Source organism: Strongylocentrotus purpuratus, unplaced genomic scaffold (genome assembly GCF_000002235.5).
Source record: "Strongylocentrotus purpuratus isolate Spur 01 unplaced genomic scaffold, Spur_5.0 spur5_scaffold_1, whole genome shotgun sequence".
NCBI classification, from domain to species: Eukaryota; Metazoa; Echinodermata; class Echinoidea; order Camarodonta; family Strongylocentrotidae; genus Strongylocentrotus; species Strongylocentrotus purpuratus.
In genome coordinates, this window is record NW_022145594.1 from 50043147 (window position 1) to 50066635 (window position 23489).

Sequence of the window (23489 nt, forward strand, 5' to 3'; positions counted from 1 at the left end):
AGGTTGCCCTTTTAAATGGGAATGGTAATTATCTCATTTAAAAAGTAAATTGCGTTACAACAAGTATTATTACACGTTAAAATAGCCGGCATGTTGTCCTTGAAACAGTTTCCATTCATGATGACCTAGTACCAGCGGTCAAATAATTAATTACACTTTTTCTTCCCGATACTCACAGGACTGTAATCAACCCCTGACACGATTTCAGTTTCTAAACAAGCATCAGTGAAGGTTCCACTTATTATTTCAATATTCAATATTTCTCATTGAGCATCAGTATTGGGTATCATTTTGAATTTCCGGTGTAAATATCTGCATGAAAAATACAGCGTTTTGATGAGTACGCTGAATTCCAATATTCGACTACTTTGTCTAATTCTATCTATCTAAGTATCTTCTCCCGGTTCGGAGGTTGATTGCAACATCTCTCCATTTCAATCTATCTTCTGCCATTCTGGTGCACTCTTGCAGTTTTAGTCCACTCCAGTTCTTGACATTCTCTTTCCAGTTGATTCTGGGTTTCCTTTAAAGGGATCCGGTAACTTTGTCTTTAAATAGATCCTTTAGAAATAATCCTTGATTTAGCTCATGCTGCAATGATAATTATAAACCTTTAGGTCAGTCAGGAACTCCATGACTTTTACAAGCCGATCGCCTGTCTGATTATCAAGATAGTAATGATTGGAATTACAAATTTTGAAAACCGTTCGCCGGACGGTTTTCATAATTGGGGGAAAACGAGTATGGTAAAACCCGTCACTCAAAGATTTTTACTTTTTTGAGGCACTTCGTGATCATTTTGAAGCGCGATATTTTTAGGGCTTCAATATTACACCATATCACAGACACTGGTAACATGTAGGACCGTGTATTTTAGATTTAACATTGTTAAACGATCCCTTTAAGATGCTTTGGTGCCTTTTAACATGACCAAAGTATTTGATTTTTCTCTCCTTAACTAATCCTACTAGTGCAATTTGTTTACGCCTTGCCATGTGCAATATCTCTTTGTTGGTTTTCATTCGTTTCCAGGATATTTTTCATCATACTTCTGTAGATCCACATTTCAAAAGATGTTATTATATTTTCCATGGCCTTGTAATATTGTCCATGTGTCGGCTCTATACAATAGGACAGACCATACTTAGCAGTTTACTAGTCTCAACCTAAGCGCAAATTTCACCTTTCTATTTGTTAATTAATCCTTTCATTGCCAGAAATGTATTCCGAGCAATTTCTATTCTTTTTTTTATTTCTGCTTCGCATCTGGCATCATCTGTGATATTTTGTCCTAAGTAGATGTAATTACTGACCTGCTCAATGATATGTCCATCGAGTTTCAAACATATTCTAGGCTTATTCTCTGTTCTACTAAAAATCATTGACTTAGTTTTCTTGACATTCATGCTTTATAGACCACACTCTTCACTTTTGATTTTTACAATATCCAATACAGGCGCGCCGGAAGCAGTTTGGGATTGGGGGGGGGGGGGGCTCACATTCCAGGGGGCTCACATTCCAGGGGCAGTGACGTAATGAGAAAAAAAGTTCGGAAGGGGGGGGGAGCAGACGAAAAATCTGCATCACAACCAGTCTTACACGTTACATGCAGGTCCCGCGGAACGTTTTTCAAAGTGGAGTATTATCGATCAGGTAGAGCGTAAATTGGCGTGGGGTCCAGGGCATGAGCCTCGGCAGGGGGTCAAGGGGCTGAGCCCCCGGAAGCTCAGGGGTTTTAGGTATTTAATTACGGTTAGATGAGCATCCAGGGGCCCTCTGTAAGGCAATTAACCTGTTCCAAGGGGGGTGGGGAGAGCCCCCAGAAGCTCAGAAGTTTTAATATTTAACTACGGTCAGATGAGCATCCAGGGGCCGTCTTAGGGCCGTTGGTGTGTTCCAGGGGGCAGAGCCCCCGGAAGCTCAGGGGTTTTAGGTATTTCAGTAATTACGGTCAGATGAGCATCCAGGGGCCCGCCTTAGAGCCCTTGGTGGGGTCCAGGGGGGCAGAGCCCCCGGAAACTCAGGGGGTTTAGGTATTTAATTAAGGTCAGATGAGCATCCAGGGGGCCGCCTTAGGGCCTTTGGTGGGGTCCAGGGGGCAAAGCACCAGAAGCTCAGGGGTTTGAGGTATTTAATAACGGTCAGATGAGCATCCAGGGGCCCGCCTTAGGGCCCTTGGTGGGGTTCCAGGGGCAGAGCCCCCGGAAGCTCAGGGGTTTTAGGTATTTAATTAAGGTCAGATGAACATCCAGGGGGCCGCCTTAGGGCCCTTGGTGGGGTCCAGGGGGCAGAGCCCCCGGAAGCTCAGGGGTTTTAGGTATTTAATAACGGTCAGATGAGCATCCAGAGGCCCGCCTTAGGTCCCTTGGTGGGGTCCGGTGGCGGAGCCCCGTAAGCTCTGGGTTTTAAGCATTTAATTACGGTCAGATGAGCATTTTTTATACCTTATTTGTGACATTGGCAGGTCACTTATTTTTTTCTCCGTCTTTCTTTCTTTTTCTCTTTAACATACTTTTTCAAAAAGGAGGGGGGGGGGGAGGCTCGAGCCCAGCCACTTTGCAGACCATGACATAAAGGCTTCTAAATAAGCGTATTTCGCCTGACTGTAATTTGGGAATTTCTTATTTTCCAACAAACGCATAAAAAGGTATGACTTACCCCCAAAATGAAGAAAAAATGCCGGAAAATCATGTCACAACATCAAAATTTGTAAATCACTTATTTCAAATAAGAAATACATCACCCCCCCCCCCATCAGTACGCCAGCGATCAGGGGCTCATGTCTTCTCACCCTATAACAAAAAAAACGGACACGCTTTCCCATTCTCGCACAATATGTCCACGATATGCGCGTATCGCTATTATAGAGACCTCCGTTGATAAATACCGTATAGGTGGCATGCGCAATGTTTATGAAATTTAATTCCTGTGAACTTTCCTTTTTCTTTGAATGGAATTGTATATGTGAATTAATTCAGGTTTTTATTATTGTTACGTTCTTTTGGATTAAAAATACAAACCATGTTTACTCCTTTACTGTTTGTTTTTTTTGTTGGAGGGGGGGGGGGGGCGTTTTTTTTCGTTTTTTTTGTTGTTGTTGTTGTTTTTTTTTTTTGGGGGGGGGGCAAAAATGCGTTTCCCCCCCCCCCCCCCTTTTTTGACTGGGGGGGGGGCAACTGCCCCCCTGCCCCCCCCCCCCCCCCCCCCCCACTACCGGTGCTTATGATCCAATACATGTTGTAAATCTGCTTCATTCTCTGCGCAAAGTACAGCGTCATCAGCATAACGTAAATTATTAATATTTACACCCCCAATACTAACTAACACCTTTCATATCTGAAATTCCCTGAATACCAACTCTGTGCACAAGTTGAACAGAGATGGGGACATTACGCATCCCTGACGTACTCCTCTTTGGATTTTTGTGTAACCTGTGATGTCATTGTTAATTTTAATGGCAGCTGTCTGCTCCCAGTACAGTTTAGATATGAGACGTTTGTTCTTACCATCGATATTATTTTTTTTGTAAGCTTTCAATCAATTTGTCGTGGTGAATTTTGTCGAATGCTTTAGAGTAGTCAAACTTTGTCTAATTAGTTTACTGAAACTACTTGTTGCAAGTACAATTCTTTTCTTATCGAAAGCAGGGGGTACACAAAATATTTATATTCTACTGTATTCTAAATAATAGAAATTATACCCCCAAAAGGTTATTGTGGTGGATTTACACCCATTTATGAATATTGTATTCTCTTTTTCTTTTTAAAATTTGTTTCCATTCTTGATACCTAATGTAAATGGAGGTGAAAAGTTCGCAACCTTCCTAGTCTAATTCCCTTGGGTTAACCTTGACATTGTTGCTAAATAATCAAATAGTTTCTGAACGAAATCCCCAACCCCAACAATTACCTAGGGATGATTAACACACAGGGAATGCTAGTTTACATCCTGCCGATCAAACCAATCTCCACTTTGCTTGTTACCATGGTGATACTTACATCACTTACCATGGCAACACACGCTGTGTGCCTAATGCCGTTATCATGAGATTTCGCTCATTGGTATAATGCGATCGGTAGACAGCTAGCTATGCTCCTCGTTCAGTTGCTTTCAGACCCAAAGTTCGGACACTTTTCGCAGATCGTCGATGTCGATTTTTTTCGAGTAAAAAGAGGTTAACAGACTTTCAGCTATGGTAAGTCGAAATATTCTTTTAAACTAAATTGAAACGTTCAGTTAAACAGACAAGATTATGAAAAAATTATCATCGATATAGAAGTTGCATTCTAGGAAGAAATCAAAAGGATTTCATCAATGAAGATATAAATATTAGCCGAATCTAATCACAAAATGACGGTTTACACAATTACGTGATTAAGCAGTTTTCTCCTTGGTTTCTTGTAAAGAACAAATTGTAAAAAAAAAAACTAAATAGAAACGTTCAGTTAAACAGACAACATTATGCACACAAATCATCGTCACCGAAATTGCATTCTAGGAAGAAATCGATAAGATTTCATCAACGTAACAAATAATATTAGCCGTGTCTGTGAACTTTTCTTGCGATCTAAAGTCACAAAATGACTGTTTACACAAAGACGTGATCAAGCAGTTTCCTCCTTCGGTTCTTGTAAAGAACAAATAAAACCCATAATTCGCTTAATTATGTTTTCGTTAATGTAAGATATAAATAAGATATTTTCAAATATCCTTCTCTTGTATTGAATGCCAAGAATCAAGAGACCACTTTAATATATAGGTAAAGTTAATGTTAAAATTTATTCGTATTATAGGCGAGTGGATTTGAGAGAATCAAAGATATTTCGTGAAATAGAAACAGCATTTTTTTAGATGCGCAAGAAAAGAGCATTCTTTATCCAGAAAATCCTGCTTGTTTCTTTGTATTGACCAGAAGAGGAAAGAACAACCTTTTTTTGGTTTAATGTCAATGTCAATAGCAAAAATATCCCCCCCACCCCGACAAAAAAATCCATCATTTTGTTTAACAGCCAATATTGTATTACTTGCTGTAACAATTTCGGCAAGGATCATTTATTGCTTCCGACAAAATCTAATCCAATCTTCTCCTCATGGCTGCATGCTCTTAAGAAGTTATATATCATCTTCGTTTCTTGCAGAGGAATTAATGCCAATATTAACAATGATTCTGCTTAAAAAAATGAAGACAGCGATGTATTGAACAAGCGTATACCTATCTAGCATGGCTGAATTGTTTATTATTTTATTTTATCTTTTGTTTGTTTGTTTGTTAATTTTGTTGTTCTTGATTTGGGCTTTTCTTTTAGTTTGCTGTATTTCAAGATAGGGCTAGGGATGGGATAAAGCAAATTGGAATATGCGAACTAATGAAAACTAACAATTTTGCATGAATCAACAACAACAAAGATTGAATACAATAGAAGTGGAGAACGGTCATCTGTTCTGAAGAAATTTGTGATATTCATTTTATATTATTAAAAATTAGTTTTACTCATTTAATTTTTATTCATTTGTCTTTTAAGTCATGTTATTCATGTATTTTTTTTTCTCTGTTTCTAACGCGATTAAAACGAAGCTTTACGTGAGATAGAATGAAGCAAGACAAATGTCGGATGCTGAAAACTACATTACGTATATTTATTACATTCCAAACTAACACGATCGCAAATACCATCAAAAATCAACGTGATGCCAATTTCAATACCATATTGTCCAGGAATAATTGTCTTCGGATTTCGTTTCGTCTTGTTTGTATAACAATTTAAAATAGAAGACCGTAAGGCTGCTGAAATTGCATTTCGATGATTTTGTAACGTCATTGCGCTCCTGTTACAACTTAATACACATACACTGTACACAAAAAAAAGTTGGGCAGATGTTACTGGGTAAATCGAAGTTGGGCAAATTTTGTCCGATAATTGGGTTATTTTCTCCCAACCATTTACTATATGATGTTACCTATGATAGGTAAAAGATGCGTTGGGTAGGTGTTGCTTGGCAAATCGATGTTGGGCAAATTTCGTCCAATAATTGGGTTATTTCCTACCAACCATGTGGTAACCAATGAAATAATTGGGTAATGTTATTGGGCAAATTAAAGTTGGGCCGTTTTGTCCAACATTTGGGTTATTTTCTCCCGAACTTTTACTACATGTATATTTACCCAATTAAATGTTCAAAATTAGTTGGGCAGATGTTATTGGGCAAACGTATTAGTCGGGCAACAATTATGCAACAATATGGTTCTTTTCTTATATGAGATGTGTCGTGGTCGAGTGGATATGTCACGGGACTGTGATTCACAAGGTCCGTGGTTCGAGTCCCGCCACGGCACTAATCTCCTTTTATACATTTCATATTTTATCCAACTTATTTGCCCAACTCGTGTCTCATATGATACACATTACGGGGAGAATTGGGTGAATTTCTGATTAGTTAATTTTTTGTTGGTTAAAAGTTGGGTATTTTCTTTTTATCCAACACTGGGTTAATCATGCAAAATCTTTAATTTACCCAGCAATTGTTTGGACACAATTTTTTGCCCAATATTTTTTAGAGTGTATGCTTAACATGTAGATGTCCGTTTAAGAATGTGTCATTATTTTTGTGTGTGTTAAAGTGTAAATCAGCACGGAGGTAACCGTCATTTCAATGTTTTACTAGAGGTGCATCCAGCATTTTGATACGTAAAACGTTTCCCGCTTTTAAAGAATAGACGATGTGTGTGTATGTGTATGTGTGCGCGCGCGCGTGTGTGTGTGTGTGTATGTGGGGGGGGGGGGGGGGTAAGTACAACTTGTTATAGGTCTGCATCATGCTGTGGCTGCAATTTTAAAAAATCCCCCCTACCCCCCCCCCCCCAAAAAAAAAAAAAACAAAAAAAAAAAAAAAAAAAAAAAAAAAAAAACAACAACAACAACAACAACAACAAAACTCGGTCGGCCCTCTCGAACTGGAGTTTAGTTTGGTGGCGTATTTCTTTCTTAGAAATGACATGTTATCTATCATTTGGAAAGTCAACTACTAAACAATATTGTTTTATATCTTTACAGTATGGGAGTGTGAACGTAAGCATCAAAGATCTCGTTACCGAAAAATGGGGCAACGAAACATGGGAGAAAATAAGGTAAGTGCCCGAACTTGTCGTTTTGTATTAATTGGTTTCTCTCATTTTTCTGCTTTTAATAAACCCAAGTTGATATCAAGGTAGACTTCTCTTGTAATTCAAAACACTCAATATATCTTGATCGATGAGCTAGGCTACAGGTATAAGCGTGATGATTTTGATGCTCTCGGGAAAAAGCTGGAAAATCATTGAAATAAAGGTACGGAGTATGTTGCAAAGGATAAAAGCAGAATACTGTATAAAGGAAACGAGTCTCAGTTTATATCTAACTTTATAGTAATGACGCAAACGAAATTCATTGTCATGTTATTTGTAAGCCAGACTTACAAATTTGTCTGAAAGACGTTTAAAGACGCTGATTCTATAGGCAAAACGAATGGACAATGAACGCACCCTAGCATATGCTGATAAATTCAAGTGAAATTCTGTCGAACGAGCTTGCTGCGAATAATTGTTTAATATGTGAGCAAAGAACAGAGGAATCGAAAGAGCAAATCCTAACGTTCTGACTACGTCTCGAGCTAATAAAATGCCTACAGTAAAATATTATGTCAAGCAAGTATTCCTTACGCTTACGTTTGATTACACTTTTGTGATCCTACCCCGTCGATATATTTGCAGGATGTACATCATTCAGAATAACTTTCATGATTAAGTTGATTTATATCGGAAGCTTCTTCAACAGAATAACTAAAGATTTAATTTAACAGACGAAAACATGTTGATTTCTTTGAACTCATAATGTCGTGGCGGACCCAGGAAATTCTTACCGGGGGGGGGGGGGACAAAATGGCATGGGGTGAAATCAGTAGCGTACGCAGGATTTTTTCAAGGGAGGATTTAATATTTTTAAATCGGGCCGTAAATTTCGCAACGACTCAGCCGGCCGCTGAATAAGCGCGGGGGGGGGGGGGGGAAGCACTAATTTGTTTTGTTGTTGTTGTTGTTGGCCGGGGGGCATGTGCTCCTGTGCCCCCCCCCCCGGATCCGTCCCTGAATGTGGTCTACTTCTATTCAATATATACTGGAAAATACATTTGGCTTTTGTCGATCCGACCTCTAAGTTTATCTGATCTCTGAGTTTATTTCACAATTTCTTGATATTACTAGGATAAAAGCCGGTGTGGATGATCGGTTTGTCAAGTTCGATATGTACCCGGACTCCATCACATACCAGATAGTTGGAGCAGCTTCAGAGGTCCTGGGTAAGTTTGACAATGACATCCTGTCCGCATCGTCATGTGGGAGGCAGGAGAGGGGAGGGGGGGGGGGTGTGATGATTTCTTTCAAAAATTTGTTTTGATTATTAACGTTGTTGTTGCGTTTTTTTGTAATGGCAATCATGCAGGAACTGACAATAATCACCAACGCCTTTCTTTTTAATATTAATTTCCTTCTTTTTCTTTTTTCTCTTTTTAACAAAATATATAGAGTGGTGAAGTGTGACGTCATCAAAAATCTATTTTTAGAATTTCTCAATTGTTTCTTCATATTCCGAAAGAACATCAAAAATAATGTCCAAATGTCGAAAACCAATTGAATATGTTTAGTATTGGCTGAGATGTGACCATCTGAATGAATATATGTCCTATGGGAACTCAGTGCTATATGCTCTGGCTCCTAACCATTAGGAGCCAGAGCATATAGCACTGAGTTCCTATGGGGAGTATATTTATTCAGATGGTCATATCTCAGCCAATACTTGACATATTCAATTGGTTTTCGACATTTGGACATTATTTTTTGATGTTCTTTCGGAATATGAAGAAAAAATTGGGAAATTCTAAAAATAGATTTTTATGACGTCACAGCTTCGGTACTCTATACATGTGAATAACTGTATAAAAAGATTTAAAAAAAACACAACAACAACAAGATGTTACTTACTCTGTTTACATTGATGTATATTTCATATGTACACTGTGAATAATTTGGGCAATATTTTTGCCCAACGTTGTGCCATAGCCAACCCAACCATCTATTGGGCAATATTTTTCTCAATGGCCCAACAGCTGGTCAAAATTTTCCCAACAAGTGGGCTACCGTAGTCGGGCAGTTGAAAGGTCATATCTTTGCCCAAATTTTGGTCAAAATACGAAACAATTATGCACGTGTGAAGTAGGGTGCTTACGTTTACCAATACCACTTGGCAAAATATTGCCCAATAGATGGTTGGGTTGACTATGGCACAACGTTGGGCAAAAATATTGCCCAAATTTTTCACAATATATTGTAATTTGTAGGTTTAGTTGTAATGTATTGTTTTGTTTAAAGTTTATCTGTACTAGATTATAGGAGGGATTAGAACACCCTGCAATGCCACTGCACAGGTGGTTATCTCATCAACTCAGCTCTAAAATAACATAAGAAAAAGAGGATCATGGGGGACCGATGGTCACCGTTAAGGCATTGTTTTCTATAAAGAGGGAGCAAGTAACTTCAAGTAGGACAGTGTTGCTTTAATATGGAATCGTTTATCATTGTATTGTGTTTGTTATGGCGCTTAGAGACTTCAGTGGTAAGCGCTTTATAAGCACCGTTTTAATTATTATTATTATTATCATTACTATTATTTTTACTATAATATTTGAACCTCCCAAACCTGACAAGAATTTTAGAGGTCCCTGATTCGGATCGAGGTCACATCCCAATTCATTGAAAAGGAGCCGTTCAAAATTGTATCAAATCATCTACTACATTACAACATAAACATATACAAAAAAACAGGTTATTGATTACCTCGTATTAGTGAAGCTGTATTCGCTCTCACCTATCGCAACTCGAACTACACCCGAAAATATGCCTCTCCGAACACCGATAAGTATAAGGTTGGAGTCTATTGTGGCTACATGGGATATTAAATAAGGATTTCAGTATTCAATTCATATTGTTATCCTTTTTACTGGTAAATTTACGACAATGACTTAATAAAAATGAATTATAATAATAATTAAACACAAATTATAATAATTTTTAGTCCTCTCCAAATTTTATTAAACCGAAAATGGAAATTCTTTTTGCCCAATTGATCGTGAGCCCGGCAGCCACTGAGCAGCGCCAGATCGATGTTGCTCTATCCCCTATATCAGCTTAAGCAGTGTCAACCCAGCATAACTTTATCAGTACGTGATACGACCTACTGTTTATACACAATTAATTTCGTTATCAGTTAAGTATAATCCTAAGCACTCTGCAACCCCCCCCCCTCTAAAAAAAAACACTAACAAAACAACAAAAACAAAAACATATATATATATATATAATTTGATAACCAGCGCGAAGAGGAAAGCGAAGTCACCTCTATACCAGTAATCAACAAGGGATACGTCTTCACAGTAAATCATCTCCGCTTTAACAAGTCAATTAGCACGTATCCTTATTTTTCAAAAATCTTAGAAAGGCTCGTCTATAATCGTACATATAGCTATTTATGCACAAATTCTATTTTGAATGATAGTCAGTATGGTTTTTTAAAGCATGTGTCGACAGAAATGGCTGTTATTGATCTTCAAGATTATTTAATTAGTGTATTTAATAAAAAATTGCATGCTATTGGTGTTTTCTTAGATTTAAGCAAGGCGTTTGATACAATTGATTTTTCTATATTATTATCCAAACTTGCCTGTTATGGGATAAGAGGTTTACCACTCCTCTGGTTCAAAAGTTATTTACATAATAGAACTCAATGTGTATCATTTAATGGTGTTTTATCTGATTATTCGGAAATCTCATGTGGTGTGCCCCAGGGGTCAATCCTGGGGCCCCTTCTGTTTTTACTTTATATTAATGACCTTCCATATTGTTCTGATAAATTGAAATTCATTCTTTTTGCTGATGACACCAATATCCTCTACACCTCAAATGACATTGGATCTTTATATAGCACGTTAAATATTGAATTGCGGAAAGTATCGAATTGGTTTAAATGCAATAAATTAATCTTGAATGCTGGAAAGTCAAATTTTATATATTTTCATTCCAAATATAAACCGGTTTCTACAGAGCTCCTCAATTCATATCAAATAAAAATGGATGATAATTTTCTTAATCGTGTTGCTAATACCAAGTTCTTGGGTATTTTTATTGACGAAAGCTTATCCTGGAAAACACATATATCCCATATTAATAAGATAATGTCCAGGAATACTGGTGTCATCAGCAAACTCCGCCATACTTTGCCTCAATCTGTTCTTCTTATGTTATACAATACACTTATATTACCGTTTCTTAGTTATTGCAACATTGTTTGGGCAAACACATACCCAACCAAACTGCATCGTTTATATATTCTACAAAAGAGGGTTGTAAGAAATATAACGCTATCTCATTATCAATCTCATTCAAGACCACTTTTTAAACAACTTAATATATTGAATGTATACCAGTTAAATGAATATTTGTGTGCTATACTTATATTTAAGAAGGAAAAAAGTCTGCTTCCTGAAAAGTTATCCGATATGTTTATAACAAACAGTACAATACATAACCATAATACTAGAAATAAAAAGAAATATCACCGATGGTGTGTTAATACAAATTTTGCATCATATTCTTGCAGACATCATGCACCTGAAATTTGGAACTTGCTTCCAACTAATATAACTTCAATCTCATTTTACAACAGTTTTAAACGTAATCTCAAAAGTTTCTTGATTGCGCATGACTCTCATTGAATGTATTTATCTAGCTTGTTACCCCTCTCTCTTTCACTCTCTCTCTCTCTCTTTCTTTCTTCCCCTTTGCTATCTTCTCACTTTTTCATCCTATCATGTTGTATATCATGTACTGGGTTTGTGCCGGTTGTTATGCAATTTCTGAATGATATTATCCGAAACTTTACTCGCTACTTGTTTTCTTACTATGTTTATTATATCTAATTTGATAGGAAGCTGTCCAGACAAAACCTTTTCTTGGTTTTTTTTACAGCTGTGCCTTATTCTGTTTTGTATTAATTCATTTCACATGTATAAACTATCCCAATTTATGTATTATATTGTACATGAAATTGTATGTTTTTACTTTGTAAAAATGTTTTTAAAGATGGAATTCAATAAACTGAACTAATAGAACTAATGAGAGGCGGAAACTCATCAGGGATGGGAGCAGGATTCTATCACTGAAATTAATCGAATTAACAAGCTCGAGAACGGAACGTTGTTATTAATTCATCATTATGATAGGAAAAGCATTATCAGGAGGATAGAACAAACTGTTTGATATAATGATAATAATGTGATATACTTCCAGTAAATCAATTATCTTCAACGCTATCAATTCCAAATCTCTCAGATCAGTAATTTAGGTCATTTAGGAAAATTGTCCAAATTCTATATGTTTTTACACTGATTGCAAATGTCACTTCTCGTACATTTGCAAGCAGAATTTCCCAAATTAATGTATGATACCGACCATCTATTCAAATAAAACATATACACTATTTGAACGCTGATATATATATTTTTTTTAAAGAAAGTGGTCTGACTAAATCCGTGCTCATGGAGAATAAATAGAAACACAAAAATCGTTGATTAGAAATCTGTTTTCTTATCATCGTAATACTAAACTAGTAAGGAAAACACATCATTTAAGAAGAAGAAGAAGCAGATGAATAATAATATAATAATAATAATAATAATAATAATAATAATAAGAAGAAGAAGAAGAAGAAGAAGAAGAAGAAGAAGAAGAAGAGACAACTCCTGATGCTCCTTTTAATGACAATATCAGTTTTAAGTATACTTGCTACGGCTTATCTTCAGATCTTGCTATAATGGCGCTGTCGACAGAAGCTTTTAAACTCACAATATAACCCTCCATAGACATATTATCTTGAGGAGATGTATTCCAGAATTATATGATATAATAATAATATCCATCACAATTGTGGCCGGGCGATCTGAAATTTGTCCCGAATTGCTCAAAGCTTTCTCACGCTCTATTACGGTCTTTACGCTTTAATTAAGCTTTGCTACGCTTTGCCGCCGCTTTGCTCGCCGATTTAATGCGCCATCAATTCGGCGTCGGTGTGAACTTAGCATTAGGGTGCAACGCAATGAGGTTTAGGTAAGTAGAAATGGGCAAGTTCTTTAGAATGCGTCAACAACAATGACCATTTTCTTGCCATTCGCAGCGATATAATAATGCGATTTTTTAATGAACTTGAACCCACGAGCAACGTACATTTTTATTAAAAGGTTAAGTCTTTTAAGCGATACATAAATTATTGATGACTGCCCAAGAGTTATGAGACCTCCTTGAAGTGACATCATTTTGTTTTAACTCTCATTTCGTGTTTAAGTTTGTTGCTTTGTATTATTCATTCTGAGATGCAGTGAACCACTTGATTGGCCCACTAGAGCATTCGGGGAGAGTCTGCTTTGTCAGTATATTGTGGCGCAAGATATTTGGTCATGCTCTTGTTCACATTTTGTCGAAATTTCGATATTATTACGTTTTTACTTTACATTTACGTCATCATTATGGAAACCTTTTCATAAATATATGCAATGTCTCGGCTTAATTCGCAATCTTGCTAGCTACTAAAAGCTAGCAACTAAAAGGGTCTCGCATTTAAATAATAGGCCAGTTTCGGCGGTTACGTAATGCGCGGTTACTGTAACCAGGCCCGACAAGCTTTGTCAAATCGCCATTTTGAATCTGTGCATTGTGTATTAGACTGTCGGTTCTTGCCGTTAAATTGCATTCATATCTTTCTATCAAAACTGCGTGTATACATATGAATTTCTGTTTTGGCCGGAAATGTCTTCCAACTTGCCATTCATCAAGCTGAGTTTCAGGCAGCTGCAATATTTTCTAAGAAAAAGAGGAGTTTCGACTACGGTATACACCCGAGAAAAGACTCGTTAAATTAGCGTCCGCAGTAGCGGACTAGCCTGCCCGTAGCCCCTGACCTACGGGGTCCGTGTCACTCGGTAGACGTGACTGTATGGGGAAATTACAACGGGCAGGATTTTCGTTGAGTGAACTAGTTACATACCTCCCTTAAGTTTGACGATATTCCTGACTTTGGGACCTATGACGTATTCAATTATCTAGTAGAGAATATGGCGGACCATGCATTTATGATCGTCGAAAACTGAAGGCTTTTAAGAGTTTTGAAGACTTTCGATTGATATTTTCCCGATGGCCATAGATTACCCAGATAACAATACGGCGTTGGGCCAACGTCGGCCTCGGTCGGCAGGGTCGCAGTCGGCAAGCCAACGTTGGCTAATCGTTGGGCCATCGTCGCCATTTTTTACTGATAAATGGTGGCTATTGGTTGGCTCATTCGACGTTGGGCCAATGTTGGCTGAACGTTGGTCCATTGTCGCCATTTTCACTGATAAATGGTGGCTATTGGTTGGCTATTCGACGTTGGGCCAATGTTGGCTGAACGTTGGTCCATTGTCGTCATTTTCACTGATAAATGGTGGCTATTGGTTGGCTATTCGACGTTGGGCCAATGTTGGCTGAACGTTGGTCCATTGTCGCCATTTTCACTGATAAATGATGGCTATTGGTTGGCTATTCGACGTTGGGCCAATGTTGGCTGAACGTTGGTCTATTGTCGCCATTTTCACTGATAAATGTTGGCTTTTGGTTGGCTATTCGACGTTGGGCTATTGTTGGTTCAATGTTGGTCCATTGTCGCCATTTTCACTGATAAATGGTGGCTTTTGGTTGGCTATTCGACGTTGGGCCAATGTTGGCTAAATGTTGGTCCATAGTCTCAATTATCACTGATAAATGTTGGCTATTGGTTGGCTATTCGACGTTGGGCCAATGTTGGTTGAACGTTGGTCTGTTGTCTCATTTATTACTGATAAATGTTGGCTTTTGGTTGGCTATTCGACGTTGGGCTAATGTTGGCTGAACGTTGGTCCATTGTCACCATTTTTACTGATGAATGGTGGCTATTAGTTGGCTATTCGACGTTGGGCCAATGTTGGCTGAACGTTGGTCCATTGTCGCCATTTTCACGGATAAATGGTGGCTATTGGTTGGCTATTCGACGTTGGGCCAATGTTGGCTGAACGTTGGTCCATTGTCGCCATTTTCACTGATAAATGGTGGCCATTGGTTGGCTATTCGACGTTGGTCCAATGTTGGCTGAACGTTGGTCCATTGTCGCCATTTTCAATGATAAATGATGGCTATTGGTTGGCTATTCGACGTTGGGCCAATGTTGGCTGAACGTTGGTCTATTGTCGCCATTTTCACTGATAAATGGTGGCTTTTGGTTGGCTATTCGACGTTGGGCCAATGTTGGCTAAATGTTGGTCCATCGTCTCAATTATCACTGATAAATGTTGGCTATTGGTTGGCTATTCGACGTTGGGCCAATGTTGGTTGAACGTTGGTCTGTTGTCTCATTTATTACTGATAAATGTTGGCTTTTGGTTGGCTATTCGACGTTGGGCTAACGTTGGCTCATTGTCGCCATTTTCACTGATAAATGGTGGCTATTAGTTGGCTATTCGACGTTGGGCCAATGTTGGCTGAACGTTGGTCCATTGTCACTATTTTTACTGATAAATGGTGGCTATTGGTTGGCTATTCAACGTTGGGCTAAAGTTGGCTCAACGTTGGTCCATTGTTGCCATTTAATTGGTTGGCTATTCGACGTTGGGCCAATGTTGGCTGAACGTTGGTCCATTGTCTCAAATATTACTGATAACTGTTGGCGTTTGGTTGGCTATTCGACGTTAGGCCAATGTGGGCTGAAAGTTGGACCATCGTCTCAATTTTAACTTATAAATGTTGGCTATTGGTTGGCTATTCGGCGTTGGGCCAATGTTGGCCTCATGTTGGTCCATCGTCTCAATTTTATCTTTTAAATGGTGGCTTTGGGTTGGCTCTATTCGACGTTGGGCTAACGTCGGCTGAACGTTGGTCCATCGTCTCAATTTTAAATTAAAATGTTGGCTTTTGGCTGGCCATTCGATGTTGGGCCAATGTTGGCTGAACGTTGGTCCATCGATCGTCTCAATTATTACTGATAAATTGTTGCTGTTAATTGGCTATTCGACGTTTGGCTATTAACGTTGGCTCAATGTTGGTCCATCGTTTCAAATTTTACTGAGAAATGATGGATATGTTGGCTAATATACGCGACGTTGGGCCAACCTTGGCTTAACGTTGGTCTATATCGTCTCCATCTTTATTGATAAATAGTGCATGTATATATTGGTTGGCTATATGACGTTGGGCCAACGTAGCAAATACGACCTAGTACCGCTACATCCGGGTAAATAAAATTGCATGCGTGCGCATGCCCATGTGCTCATGCAATTGCAACGTACGTCAGCCATATCCTGTCCATTTGTCTGGATCAGTTGCCGGGGAGTACCAACACTGCATGGTAAATGAATGATTTTCTTTCTCTTTCAACGTTATTTTTGTGAGCATGTCGCGTGAAAGTGATAAATTGTATAGTGTGAGAACTCCCCGTCACAAAGCGAGGGAAATAGCATGAGAAATTGTTAAAGTAATCATTGATAATTCCCTGTCCAAATGAAAGTGAATGTGAGTACGAGTGTACCGCTCGGCGTATACGCTTAGCATGCACACCCGCTGCGTGCAATTGAAGTGTGAGTGATGGCTATGATGGCTATGATGGGGGCCGAAGTGTCGGCATCAGATGCATTGAGTGTTTGCCGTGATAAATGTTAATATGTTCCTGACTTAGAGTTAGATCTAGGTGATGTATTGATGCATCATGTTGCAGCGTCCGTGACAGTGATGATGTTCATCCCAATATGCAATATCGACCATGAATCAAATGATTGTGAATCTGTTGGTGTTACAAGTGTTGAAGGTGCTGATGCATTGTTGGAAAGACCAATTGAATCAAATAGAGCTGATATCGAATGGGAAGACGCATCATTTTTTTATGCATATCTAAATGATATTATAGTCTCTGATAATTTCAGATTTAGAAGTAGGTCTATACTATACTCTGTAGTAGCTCAATATATGCTGATGATGATTCAGTTCGAAAAGGAATAAATTACGAGATTGGGCTGTGAATTAAGATATCCCGCTAGTACATGTTTCTAGCTAGCCTCCTGAAATCTTACGAGTGTGCCATGTCTGCCAAAATATGCAAGAACTTTGTATCAACACATTTAGTGGATTGTGAGTGTGATGTGAAAGAGGTAGCTGGTGGGAATTACCCTCATTTTGGCATTTGCAATCATTTAAAGTCGCAATTGGCCAAGAACCTCAATTTGATCAAATAGTAAATAGGAAAAACTATTGGGGGCGGGGGTAACACTGATCGATCCCATAATTTTCATTCACAATTTTCATTCACAAATTTGATTATTGCTGCATTTTTATTCTCATTTTCAAATTAGTTTTTATTGTTTATGCACATGTATATTAAATTGCTATAATTTGAACTGAAGGTAAATATTCTAATTATTTATTTTTAAAATTCTGACGTTCTTTATTAATACATTCAATTCTATATAGCTCTTCCAAATCCCAATACTTTTTTCTCCTATAATCCCTACAATTCTGAAATTTAAATATTAAATCCTGCATTTCATATCGTCAACTTCACAACAAATTCCAGATTCCTCTACCCGTTCAGATCCAGCTACCCCTACCTCGATCATCCAGAACAGCATCAACAGCACCAAGGACCCCTTCGACATCCGATTATCGACCCCATCAACCTCCAGAACACTGTCGACCCCAACGACCCCATTGACCTCAACATTCAGAAATATGGGTATGTCATTTGGCATTTTATTCATTTTGTATTTAGTTATACATGTAGACAGGATAGCACTTCTTAGTATTCGTTATAGTTGTGCCCTGCACACAAAGTACAAATGTACTGGATTAATGTACGTTTGTGTAGGACATAGCTGCTAACGGATGCTAGTATCTTTTTCCTGATTATATTGAGAAACTGCATTGTGATCACTTACAAAACTATTCAACAACAACAAATCATGAAATACTGCTTATAGCAGTATTTTTTGGAAACAATTCTGAATGCAGGGTGCCACAAAAAACAAAACACAGTCAATTGATTTGTTTCTTGTATAAGCAACTAACGATATAGCTTTGTGTTTTTGTTTCTACTTTGAAGCCCCTCGAGCTCTCTCAAGTATTGGGAGCTTACATGAATACAAAAAAAAAAGTATTGGGAGCTTCACATTTCACTTCAATGTTATAATGATGTGAAAGAAAATGCCACTCTTCTTCAAACATTTGTCCTAAAAATTAGAAAGAATACAAACTTACTAAGGGTTTTGTGTTGTATGCAGAAAACGCAAATTTTGTATTCTTTCATCCATATTCTACTTCAAACACATTTGTTAGGGCAATATTCTATTTGCAGAAGTGTCCGGGTGTTAATGACATCCTCTTTTACATCATACCATTTAAGTGAGATTGTGCCATCTATTCTTTGGCTAATTTTGGGATCCAACACTTAAGAGGGGCTTTAAACTGTTATCAATCAAGCATCTCAATACTGAGCAAACAGATACTATAAATTGTTTTTTTTCTATTGAAGAATATTACTGCCATTTTACCTCAAATGTATATTTCCTTTGTTAAGAAGAGTGTTTGATGCTATTCTAATTAAACAAGACAAAAATAAAAGAAATCCATTCCTTTCTAATTTCTATACGTCTGGGTCATTCGCTCTTAAGTTTGAACGAAGTTATTTTCATGACAAAGTACTTCTATCCATGAAATTTCATCAAAACTAGGGAGGATGTGCCACTCAGGACTACTTCCCTTGAATGCCGTACTATTTGATTAATATCCGTACTATTTCAAGGTGATGTTTCCATGATCTGCTTTTAAATCTTATTTGGTTTCTTTCTTCTTCTTCTTTTTGCCGCAGATGTCGAAGTTGTACCACCACAAGCTAGACAAGATTTTGATTCCGACTAACCCATTCTTTAAAGGTCCATTGCCTTAGGAAATTAAAACTTTTATGTCTTGTATCAAGACCCTTTTAAAGCAACAAAATAACAATTGTTTCATAAATAAATGCCTCCTTATATTTTTTACAATTTTTTGAAAACCTCTCCAAGTTGCTCGTCTAATGGTGGACCCCGCCCCTTACAATTCTCAGAGTTCCTCGGAATGATTGACCAAAGGATTAGTGATGTTATATCAAGAACGATCTCCGCTTAGGCAAGCTACGGTGCTTGCTAGCCAGCTCTGCAGGCATTATGTTTTGTACACAAACATAAACAATAACTTTTGTTATTAAATAGTGTGCTATGCATCTTTACTTGTTATTTATTGTGGTGAAATTTCACTAATGGCCCAATTTTAAAAAGAGAGCTATACCATGAGTCGAAGAAGGTCGTAATTGATTTGAATGCCTATATAACGTGTCAACTAAATGCATGCTATAAAGAATTTTAAAGGTAAGAAAAAAATGTTTCATATATCTAAGTGACTGAATGTTTTTCGTACTACCTTCTTCTCAATTTAAAGAAATATTGAAAGTGGTATATCAGAGTGAAGAAACTTGTGTTTTTCCCTTTACGAGCTCTGCTCTTTCTTACTTCACTTTCAAATTTCCTCTCTTGTTATATAAACATTTAGCGATTGCTTTACTTCACACATTCAAGCAATGTATACTATCCCTCCTAAAAAAACAGTTTATAGATGTGTTAACAATAGATATGGCGATGAAATGTATGAGCATCTCTGAAATGCCTAAGCATAAAAAATGTTGGCAATTTCTCTGAATTTTATTTTTTAATTTTTTATGGAACATTGTTAACATTAATTGCCTAGTTCTTGGTATGCAAATGGTGGACACTTTATTAATTTCTTTATATTTTTGTGCTGTACATATGTAGAGGAATCTTGTCATAAGCAATCGTGTTCGTCTGCCAGAAAGTTTGTTTTGTTTTACTCGGGAAGTTGTGAGGATTGTTTATTATATTCGTACAATGAATTTCAGTATGTTATGTTGTGTTACGTGTAAGCGACACTTTATTTTATAACAGCTCCTATCGTCCTAGCATTCATTGATAGTAGGCCTATATTGTGACACATTGAGATACCTTGAACTTGAAACTATGTTTACATCTTTTTCGAATTCAAACGAAAATACAAAAGAAAGATGTACAATAATTGTATTCACATTTACAACAGTTTGTTTATTACACATAAAATAAAGTATGTTTTATCACAAAATCAGTTTATTTTCCTTGTTCTTTTGTTTTGGAGGGAGGGGGATGTATTCAGAGCAAATTCTAAGAAGCAAGATGGTGAACTTTTCATTAAAATGGGACAAATAAGTTGTTATCAAGTTTTGATAGTAATTAAAATGTACAAGATAATAGACATGACGAAATTAAAATAACATGTTCCTCTTGCTGCAATATTGTTATTATACATATCTTCCAGAGGGATCTAAGTCGAGTTCTGTAATGAACTTTTCTCAAATTCAGTCTAATTTTGATGAAATTGTTACTATCTTCATTTTGTGGATTTTGCTCTGTTTATTTATTTAATCCAATCTTAAACTACTTGGCTTTTCCTTGTCACGTTGTGATGCATGTGTTTGAATGATTGTACATGTCCGATGTAGTATGATCTTGACGATGTTCTTATGAACGGACGACTGATGTTGGTGTGAATATGTTTTTGAGTTGGTGTTGGTAATGTCAGAAGGATGTTGGCATGAACTGGAAAGGGGAGGTACAACGTCGGCACATGGTGGGATACGGGTTGGCATAACGTTGCTTCTACGTCGGCAAATGGTGGAGAAGAGGTTGGCATAACGTTGGTCTAGCATTGGCACATGGTGGAGGAGGGGTCGGCACTTGGTGGGAAAAGGGTTGGCATTATGTTAGGACAACGTCGGGGAGACGTCGGCACATAGTGTAAAAGGGGTTGGCATTACGTTGGTCCTACGTCAGGGAGACGTCGGCACATGGTGGAAAAGGGGTTGGCATTACGTTTGTCCTATGTCGGCATATGGTGGGATAGGGGTTGACATGACGTTGGTCATACGTCGGGGGGACGTTGGCCCGATGTTGGCTTAATGTCATTTCGTCGCTGTCGAGCCAACGTTGGCCCGCCGGCAAGAAAGCCGTTGGCCCAACATCATATTGGCGACGATGGCGCAACGTAACAGCCCACGACGTCGGCACATGGTGGGATAGGGGTTGGCATAACGTTGGTCCAATGTCGGAACTACGTCGGCACATGGTGGGATAGGGGTTGGAATAACGTTGGCCCTACGTCGTGGAGACGTCGGCACATGGTTGAAAAGGGGTTGGTATAACGTTGGGCCAATGTCGAGGAGACGTCGGCACATGGTGGGATAAGGGTTGGCATAACGTTTATCCAATGTCGGAACAACGTCGGCACATGGTGGGATAGGGGTTGGCATAACGTTGGTCGTACGTCAGCACATGGTTAAAAAAGGGTTGGGACGACGTTGGTCCAATGTCGGAAAGACGTCGGCATATGGTGGAAAAGAGGTTGGCATAACGTTGGTTCAATGTCGGGAGGACATCGCACATATGGTCGGATAGGGGTCGGCATAACGTTGGCCCGATGTTGGCTTAATGTCATTTTGTCACTGTCGGGCCAACGTTGGCCCGCCGGCAAGAAAGCCGTGGGCCCAACATCATGTTGGCGACGTTGGACCAACGTAACAGCTTACGTTGGCCCCACGTTGGCGTAACGTCGTATTGTTATCTGGGTATGTGGCCTGGAGAAGCTCGAGTACAATCCTCCCTCTAGTTAGCTCTCGGCAGCTTATGATAGCGACTTGTGACTAGATTATACAGGTCAAACCGACGCAAAAAGACAGAACATCCCAACTTGAACAAAAAGAAAAAATATATAAATAATAAACAAATAAAAAGTAGAAGTCTACAGATCTAATAGAAAATATAATAACAGTTTTATTTTTAAATGTTTTTTTTTAAATAATAATAATTGCTTCTTGAAGTTGAATAACGAAGGTCCGGCATAATTGTAGTCTAATACTAGACTATTAACTTTTATTTTATGAAAATCAAACTTAATTCCTAATCTTATTCTAAACAATAAAATTATTCATCATCCTGATTCTTCTTCCTTGCCATCATAAGGTTTTTTTTTATTACTTTTATTATTCCCTTTTTCCATTGCTCTTTCATTCTTTTTCCTTGTTCATTGTTTTTCTTCATTTTTTCCGTTCAAAATTATTTGTTTATCATTGTTCATCATTCTTATTCTAGCTCTTTGTCATCGGACGATATTATTTTATAAATATTATTTTATTAACAAAGACCTTATATATTATATTATTACCTTAATTGTCATTATTTCTCGATGCCTTTGTTAATAATATTGATTCTGCGGTCAGTGCTTGCTTCTCGTTAGCCGTTTCTCGTCCGCCTTGAAATAGTCGGTATCGAGGCGTTTCACAAACATTTTTTAATCCGTAAAATTGTTTTCATTTTGAAAATGTGAATCGCGCCTACACGAACACGAACACGTGGTACGCGCGCACGCTTCTGCAAGCAGAGGTGACTGTGTGTGCGAACGAGTGGAAAATAGTTCATCACTTCTTTCATTTCTACGTCCTAATTTGTTCTCAGATTCAAGCTAAGGTAAATGCAAAATTGAATGGAAATTACCGATATCGGCTAGCTAACTTATATTTTGGTGCTTCGCTTTCTATTTCATCACTGGCTTTCAAGCCAATATCGCTTGTATCATCGACCTCGTTTTTCTTCTTTTTGAGGGGGTATCGTGCGCTGCCTGTACCGGGGACTTGGCCGAACAGGTTTAGCTGCAAGATGTGAATCGCTAGTTCTGTACCAGCAATGCTTTTCTATTATTCTTGCCTAAGACTCAGCGATTTTAAAGATCAAATGTATGAAGAACAAAATCACATCTCAAAGATATTTATTATTCAAGTTTGAAACTGCCTCCTTTTTCTTCTCTCTCTCTCTCAAAATAGCGAAAACAAACGATACAATCACACCTAGCGAACACAGTCATGTATGGTATGCACGCAAAGTGTAGTCTGCTACGCACCGCGAGTTCTTTGCTTGTCCGACCCTCCGATTACGTAATGCGATTTAAAGGTCTCTGAATACATTACGAAACTGGCCTATTGCAATACCCTTTCTACAAAGCATTGTTATACCATGCCCAAAATAATGTCACTTGTAATTGCATTAGGCTGCGACCTTGAGTCTTGATCTAATATTAATTCTTTTGCAACGTAGATTCTTGATGATAGACGTGCTCGAGTCATTTATGTGCTGTAACATGTGGTACTTTTGAGTGATATACGAAGTTAAATACGCTGGAAACAAGGGTTCCATAATCACAATGAGCCGTTTGTAATCGGACATGCAGA

The 23489-nt window shown here is 38.0% G+C and overlaps 1 long non-coding RNA gene across 1 annotated transcript; it reads left to right on the top strand.

Annotated features, from left to right (window-relative positions):
* Nucleotides 1–17789: 17789 nt before the first annotated feature.
* Nucleotides 17790–20251, top strand: LOC115921199. The gene is made up of 2 exons (XR_004062803.1): nt 17790–17867; nt 18999–20251. It is a non-coding gene; the product is annotated as an uncharacterized LOC115921199 (long non-coding RNA).
* Nucleotides 20252–23489: the final 3238 nt, after the last annotated feature.